Below are 8966 nucleotides of genomic sequence, written 5' to 3' on the forward strand. Positions count from 1 at the left end.
AGAGGATGCCTACCACAATGTCTGCTGAAGAAAAGTAAATCAACAAGAAATGCAGATGTGAACATTATTTTTCATTTCTTAAAAAAATTTTTGTTGTAACGATTCTAACACAAACATTAAGCAGTTAGTACAAACTCACATATGGCTCCATACTTCCTGCCCGTCAACTAAAAATCCAAATAGGTAAATGTGAATATTAATGATTTGTTATAATTTATTTATTCATTCTTTCAACAATTATCTATTGAATTCCTCCTATGTATCAAGCAGCATTCTAAGGATTCTAGGTCTTAGAAGCAGTGGTGAACAAAACTAAGTCCTTGTCCTCATAAAATGGAGCTTCTATTTTAGTGGAGAAGAAACACACACACACACATAATAAACTGTCAGGTATAAATGCAAAGAGGAAAAAGCAGGACAGAGGGATAGAATGCGTGCAGGTGTTGTTTTAGATAGGTTGGTCAGGAAAAACCTCTCAGAGAAGATGAATTTTGAGCAGCCTGAATATAGTCTTTTAATTAATGTTAACTTTAAAACATACGAGCATTAGCTTTTTATTATATAACAAACTACTCAAAACTTAGCGGCTTAAAATGACCATTTACCATCCCACAATTTCTGTGAGTCAGGAATTCAGGTCTGGCTTTGCTAGACAGTTCTGACTTGGGGTCTCGTAAGAGACTGTAGTCATTTGAAGGCTAAACTGACTGGGAATGAAGGAGATGCTTCCTAGGTGGCTCCCTGACATGACTGACAGGTTTATGCTGGTTGTTGGCTGGAAGACTCAGTCTCTCTACAAGGCTGCTTGCATATCCTTATGGCATGCGGGGCTGGTTTACCCGAGCGAGTATTTCAAGAGACAAGGCAGAAGATGTAATTAATGCCTTTTATGACCTAGCCTCTGAAGTCACGTTCTATCACTTTTGTACTAGTCTATTGGTCACATAGGTTAGCTCTGATTCAGTGTAAGAAGGGACTACACAAGGGCATAAATAACTGACTATTGGTCACATAGGTTAGCTCTGATTCAGTGTAAGAAGGGACTACACAAGGGCATAAATAACTGAAAGTGAGGATTCTTGGGAACCGTCTTGGAGGCTGTTTATCACAATCCAAACCACAATTTTCTCTCATATATTTGTATTGAGTTTAAGCAATTTGCATAGGGAAAAAATCCATTAATAAACACTAAAGTCTAATTTGTTTTTATATTGGTTCAATTTCATTTCCAATCTTTATCCATAGGCATATCCTAATATATATTACTCCCTATTTGAAGTTTACTCCCTTTTGTTGTATAAATTTAAGTGTGTAACTATAAAAAATATAAAATACATTTTTTGAAAATGGAGTTCTCTTTGTGGGAAGGTTTTAAACTACAAATTCAGTTTCTTTAATAAAAATAGGCATATTCAGCTCAACTGAATGATGACTTATTCTTGAGTGAGCCTTAGTGGTTTGTCTTTCAAGGAATTTGTCCATTTGTCTAATTTATTAAATGACAAAAGTTGTTCATGTTATTCCCTTAGTGTCTTTTAATATATTTGGAAACTAACGATGTCACCTCTCTCATTTCTTTTTATTTATGTATTTATTATTATTATTTTACATTCTGAGATGTTAAAATCTTAGAATTTTAAGGGAGGGGAAGGGAAGGGGTATAGGATGGGAGGAAGAGGAAGGAGGCATGGTCGAGGCCCATGGCATCCCCCTCAATCCAGCAGGGGAGCCCAGGGGCTTCTGCAGGTGGCTTGGTCATGGCTTGGCTGGATCTGGACTTCAGAGGGGCATGGCTGAGACCCTCAGACCAGCCCCCAACCTGGGAGCCTGGGGTGCTTCTGGCAGCAGCCTGGTGGTCAACACTGGTCTGGATGTGGATGTCAGGGGCAGAGCTGTGGCCCTAGGCCTTCTACCACTCCTGCTCAGCTCAGGAGCTGGGGCATTTTTTTCCGGTACTTCTAGGTTTCATAGGTGTTCTTTGATGGTGTTAGACCTTTACTAGTTAGTATCAGAACTTTGTTTCTCATCTGTGAGCTTTTTGCTTTTTCTTTCAGTTCTGTATTGGATTATTAGTTACCCCCACCACTTAAACTCTACACTGGAACTGATTTGTTGTCCTTTACTTCTAAAATGGGGGAACTTCCTTTGGAAACCAGCACTTGAGTCCTGTGGTTGAGCTAAATTGCTGCTTTTTTTTTTAGTCCTGGTTCTCTGGGGAAGGCTTTTTGTGCAGCTCAGGTTTTAATTGTTGACCTTGTAAGCACCTCTGGGTCTTGTGAGGTCTGTACCCTTGGGTTGTGTGGAAACTCTGGCCTGGGCCTGAGTCTTTCAGCAAACTGCACCCCCTTCAGATCTGTATTCCTGGCCAGTCTCCACTAAATGGGCCTGTGATGATTGGGGGGCACATCAGCTGTCCATGCTGTGCCCCAGTGTTCCCCTGGTGGGTCCAGCTCCCCATCGCCCACACTCTAAACACTTCCCATGGGACAGGTTGTTTGCAGATCCCTTGCAATGACTAGCCAGCCTCTGAGTGGCTTCTTTTTTCAGTTGTCTGTGGCCCCTCACTCCTACGTGGGTCCATGGGAACCCTGTTAGTGGTCTTGCTGTCCTGGGGGCCACCACGGCCCTCTTCTCCCCTGCAGCTTCCAAGCAACTTCGTATGAAGGGCACAGCTGTGGCTTTTGCCAATTCTTGCTCTGTGTGCTCACCAGGGCCAGCCTTGAAGTGGTCCGGGTTTGAAATGGTTGGAGTGATCCTTTCTTTCTCTCATCACAGTTTCTGCCTTCATGAACTCCACAGGTCTCTGTTCCTCTTCCCCTGAGCTCTAGTGGCTCCAGTTTGGCAGTTGTTGCTTTTTAATAGTTGTAAATTAGTTGATTGTGGGAAAGGGTGACACTGGGGACTGTCTATTCTGCCATCTTGACCAGAAGTCCACCTCTCTCATTTGTGATGTTGGTAATTTGTATATTCTCATTTTTTTTGGCAGCTGGCCAGTGTAGGGATCTGAAACTTGTCTTTTTTATCCTGAGAGGTCTGTCTAGATAGAGGCTTATCAATTTTATTAGTTTTCTCATAGAACAATCTTTTGGAATCATTGACTTTGTTGTTTTTCCTTTTTCTTTTTCACTGATTTCTGCTCTGATCTTTATTATTTCCTTTCTTTTTCTTATTTTGGGATTTATTTATTCTTATTTTTCTAGTTTCTTAATGTGCAAGCTGAAGTCATCGATTTAAGACTTTTCTTTTTCTCTAAAATTTAGTGCTATAAATTTCCCCTAAGTACTGCTTTAGCAGCATTCTGCAAATATGGATATGCTTTATTTTCAGCTTCAGTGAGTTAAAAAATACTTTCTAATTTTCCTTTTGATTTCTTTTCTGACTATGGGTTATATAGAAGTGTATTATTCAGTTTCCATATATTGGAGGATTTTCCAGGGAAGTTTCTGTTACTGATTTTTAATTCAATTCCACTGTGATCAGAGAATCTATCTTGTATGACTTGAAACCTTTTACATTTATCAAGACTTGTTTTATGACCCAGAATAAGGGCTATCTAGGTAAATATATCTTACTAAATGTTCTGGGTGTCCTTTGAAAAGAATGTGTGTTCTAGCTCAATTGGTTGGAGTGTGGTGCTGATAACACCACGGTCCAAGGTTTAATCCCTGTAACAGCCAGCCATCAGAAAAAAAAAAAATGTGTATTCTGTTATTGTTGGGTGGAGAGTTCTGTAAATGGTAATTATGTCACATTGGTTGATTGTGTTGTTCAAATTTTCTATATGTTTACTGATTTTTTGTCTACTTGTTCTTTCAATTATTGCATATGGGTATTGAAATCTCTTACTATAGCTATGGATTTGTCTATTTCTCATTTTATTTCTATTATTTTTGCTCTGTATTTTCAAGCTCCGTTATTAGATGTATAAATATTTAGGATTATTATGTCCTGATGAATTGACCACATTATCATACAATATGACCTCTATCCTTGGTAATAGTCTTTCTTCTCTTTTATTTTTGTTTATTTATTTATTTATTTTTGGTGGCTGGCTAGTACAGTCTTTCTTCTGAAATCTACTTTGTCTGATATTAATATAGCATCTCTAGTTTTCTTTTGATTAGTGTTAGCATATCTATTGTGTCTTTACATTTAAAAATGCATTTTCAGTGGACAGCATGTAGTTGGGTCTTGCTTTTTTATCCAACCTGATTATCTCTTTCTTTTAATTGGAGTGTTTAGACTATTTTAGACTTAATGTGATTATTGATATGATTAGGTTTAAAACTATCATCTTGATATTTGTTATTTGTCCCATTTAATTTTTGTTGTTTTTTTCCTCTTTCTTCTTTTGGATTGAGTATTTTTTGATTCCATTTATTAGTTATAACTCTTTGTTTTGTTATTTTATTGTTTGCTATAGGGTTCATGATATATTTGATCATTTCCCCTCTAGGACTTCCCCCAAGAGAAATGAAGGCATGTGTCCTTACAAAGACAATCTAAATACATACACATTGAGATACATACAGTATATACCTTTTTTGGTCTACCTTTTTTTCTCTCATTTCAATATTTTTAGAGTCATTTTTGTTCTTATGTGTATCAACAATTCTTTCCTTTTTATTCATGAGTAGTATTCCATTGTATGGTTATACCAATTTGTTTATCTATTCATGTATTGATGGATGTTTAGATTATTTCCAGTGTTCGGCTATTACAACTAAAGCTGCTATGAACATCCATGTACAAGTCTTTGTAAGGACACTTGCCTTCATTTCTCTGGGGAGAAGTCCTAGTGTAAAAATGATTAAATATATCACAAAGACTACAATAACCAATAAAATAACAAAACTAAGAGTTATAGCTAATAATCTAACAAAGAAGATGATTACATTTATATAAAATTCAAAAATGTAAACTATTCTGTAGTTAAAGAAACTATATCTGTAGTTGGAGATTGGTTTGGGGAGGATAGGGTAGACGGGAGGAATGGGTAGTAAGTACTACAAAGAGCACAAGGAAGATTTTGGGGGCAGTGGTTATGTTTAATTATCTTGCTTGTGGCGATGAAGTCCATGAACTTTTTAAATTACCCTCATATTTACAAATATTATACATAATATACTTAAAATGTTTCTATATTATTTATATATATATTTACAAACACCATTAATATTATGGGTTTTATTAATTCCTTCATTATTTCTGTACTAATTTTTGTGTTTTTGAGTCCTACCACTATTCTTTTTTTTATATTGGAGGGTGCTTCAAACAGTTTGTGGAAAAATAGAATTGAAAGACAATATGAATCTTTTCATGAACTTTTTGAAGTACCCTTGTGTATGTTTTCTGAGGGATCTAGTAATATTATTTTGATACTGTCCCAGGATTACATGAATATTTCAGACCCAAAAGAAAAGTTGTACCATCTCTGACAAATTGAAATTATAAAATCTGGGTCACAATTTGATTCTTGGTTGAGGCATAGGGATTGGCTGCTTCTTACAATTAGAGCCACTTAATTGGTTTCTCTATTTCCAGTCTTGACACTCTTGAAAAGTTTTTAAATGCTTCTTGAATGTAAGGCTCTCCTATCATCTCCCTGATAAAATACAAATTCCTTAGTCTGACCTATAATAATTCTCTTGATAATATAGCAATTATTACTGGCAGCCTCAACCCCTGCCTGTCTCCCATACAAATAGGCTTTCTGCCATGTTCAACAACTCTTTTACAGCCAAATATACCTCCCCTGGAAGACTTTACCAACTCCTCAGCAATTGTTTAAGATTTTAAGCTCTCTAGCAACATGTTTGTAGCACTTAAGACATATCTATCATTGCTAAATAATAGCCTGTAAACTGTCAGGGGACAGGGAAGGTACATAGGGACTGGAAAAAAAAAAGTGCATACTTTTCTTCTCTCACAGCATAACAACACAGAAGACAGACTTCTGTGGCCCAGTGTGTGAGGTCCCCCCCCCACACTAAGCAGGCAATCAATTCTCCAGTGGACACTAGCTGATGTCCTCTAATTCAATTGCATTCTGACACTATCTACCTGGAGAAAGCATCAGATCCCACAGGGTGAGGACTCAGTCCCCAAAACTGCCACCCACTTCAGAGCCCAGGCCTCTGGAACTTCTGACCAACCAGCTATAAATTGGGGTTCCCACAACCTTCTTCTTGGGTTGGATTAGTTTGCTAAAGTGGCTCACAGAACTCAGGGAAACACTTATGTATATTTATAGGTTTATTATGAAGGATATTTTAAAGGATACAAATAAATAGCCAGATCAAGTGATACATACCCGAGGTCTGGAAGGGTCCTGAGTGCAAGGAGCTCCCATTCCCATGGAGTTAGGGTATGCTACTCTTCCAGGACACGGATGAGCTCAGCTATACAAAAGCTCCCCTTACCCCTTCCTCTTGGGCCTTTTATGGAGATTTCATCAAATAGGCATGCTTGAAACATGGACAACAGTGTAGAAATGTGATTGGACAAAAAAGGTTACGATCAAATACTAATAGATGAAGTAGGAAACCCAGCAAGGCCTGTTTGTTGAGATTCTTCTCAGCTGCTCTGTTCAGCATTCTTATTCTCAGGTATGGGGCAGGACCCCTTCTGGAATGGGGGTCTCATGACCTACAATCAGACAAGGTAGGTCAGAGAGTTTCTTTATAGCCATCTCCAAGACAGAAAGGCCACTGAGGGGAAGGTTAAAACAAGGCAGGAAACGTGGATGAAAACCAAAACATACATATCATAATATCACACTGAGTTGTTAAATTTTGCCTAGATGAATAAGTGAATGAATGTTTTCTCCTTTGTTTACATGTTCAATGATCCTTTAAGATAGCTAACTAGTTAGGAATGATGTTCCTTGTGCAAATATCTAGTTGTTTGGCTTACATGTTTTGTGATCCTAGGCTTTACTGTGAATTTGCCTAGCATATAAATCGTCTTTTCAGAGTCCATTTAGGTCTTCTTAAGAAAAGGAATCAGCTTATCAAGTGTACATATATAAAAAAAAATTACCCAGCAGTTTGTTCTTGATTTTGTCTAAAATTTTTGGGAGAGTAATACCTGGTACTAGACATTTATAAATGAGATCTAATAACACTTGTCTTCTAAGCCTAGATTATTAAAAAAGAAAAAAACCAAAACAAAACACCATACTTACTGTCTGTACTCCAAGTAGCTCTCAGCATTTGGCAACTTGTATCATTTATTTTAAATTAATGGAATACTTAATCATGGCAAATTGAACATAGGTGTTCACTACTGCTTACTCGCAAAATGTCACAGTAAAAGGATAAAGAATAAAAAATAAACCCACTAAGAAAGCATGAACACGAGTGCATGGGGTACAGCTTCCTACATAAATGTTTTACCAGTCCCTCTGTTTTCAAGCCGTTCCTGTGCCTTTTCTGCAGAAGTGTATGGTGCCATCAAGTCTGGAGGCTTCTGTGGTATAAATTTGCTTGTTTCCTGTTGACTTTCCTACACTAAAGGCTTAGGTTTTGGCCTTCTTTGGTCATGTAAGTCAACATCCACTTTCCAGCTTCCAGCACAGTTGGAAGTCATTTCCCTTCTGTTTCATCTCCTATGATGACTAATTTTACATGTTAACTTGACTGTGATAAGGAATACCCAGATAGCTGGTAAAACATTATTTCTGGGTGTTTCAGGATGAGATTGGTATTTGAATCAGTAGATTGAGTAAAGAAGATCCACCCTCACCAATGGGCTGGCATCATCTAATCCATTGAGGGCCCAAATAGAAAACAATGGCAGAAGAACAACGAATTCTCTTTTTTTTTAGTTAGAACATTCATCTTCTCCTGCCCTAGGACGTCAGGGCTCCTGGTTGTTAGGCCTTTGGATTCTGGGACTTACATCAACAGTCCTCCCTTGTTTCCAGGTCTTTGGACTCAGACTGAGTTATACCACTGGCTTTTCTGGTTCTCTGGCTTTCAGACAGCAGATCGTGGAACTTTGCAGCCTCTAATCGCATGAACCATTTCCCATAATAAGTTTCCTCATGTATATGTGGAAATTTTTATACATATATATGTAGGATATGTATATGTCTGAATTTGGAGATATATATAATAAAAAATATATATATATCTCCTATTGATTCTGTTTCTCTGGAGAACCTTAATATGTCTCCTCTTTGCTTATGAGCTTATGCTTTTTTTTTTTTTTCTGCCATTTTAGTTAGATTTCAGGAGGAAATGGTAATAACACTGAGTTCAATTTGCCATGTTTAACAGAAAGTATTCTTTTCATTGTTCTCTGTTTTTTGTATGTGTCTGATAGAAAACTCCAAGGAAACTGTTGTTGAAGTTATTTATCCAAATAGGAGCTGTATTAATGTTTGTGATTGATATTACTGATTAACTTAAATAGCAGACACAAATACCCTTGGGGGTACACAAAAGACTTTTAAGAACATTGGCAACTTCCAGGTCCTCCATTATCATCTGTAACCATTCCTAAAGTTAAACCTCAGTTCAATCACAAGAAAACACCAGACAAATCCAAATTGAAGGATATTAGACAAAATAACTGATCGATACTCTTCCAAAGTGACAAGGGCATGAAAGACAAGGTAAGATTAAGGAACTGTTGAGACTTGAGATGTTGAAGAAGTAACTAAATGCATTTGCTGGGTAGTATTTTGGAACAGAAAAGGGATATTACGAATTCCCATACTGCATACTGGCCAGCTGCCGAGAGAGAGAGAGACAGAGAGAGAGAGAGAGAGAGAGAGAGAGAGAGAGAGAGAGAGAGAGAGAGAAGATATTAGTGGGGAAAATTGGTGAAATATGAATGAGGTTTTTGGTTTACTTAATAGTATTTTACTAAGTGTTAATTTTTCAGTTCTGACAATTGTATTATGGTTATGTAAGACGTTAACATTAGAGGAAGCTATGTGAGGTACGTAAGGAAATTGT

This window comes from Cynocephalus volans, chromosome 2 (genome assembly GCF_027409185.1).
Source record: "Cynocephalus volans isolate mCynVol1 chromosome 2, mCynVol1.pri, whole genome shotgun sequence".
Taxonomy (NCBI): domain Eukaryota; kingdom Metazoa; phylum Chordata; class Mammalia; order Dermoptera; family Cynocephalidae; genus Cynocephalus; species Cynocephalus volans.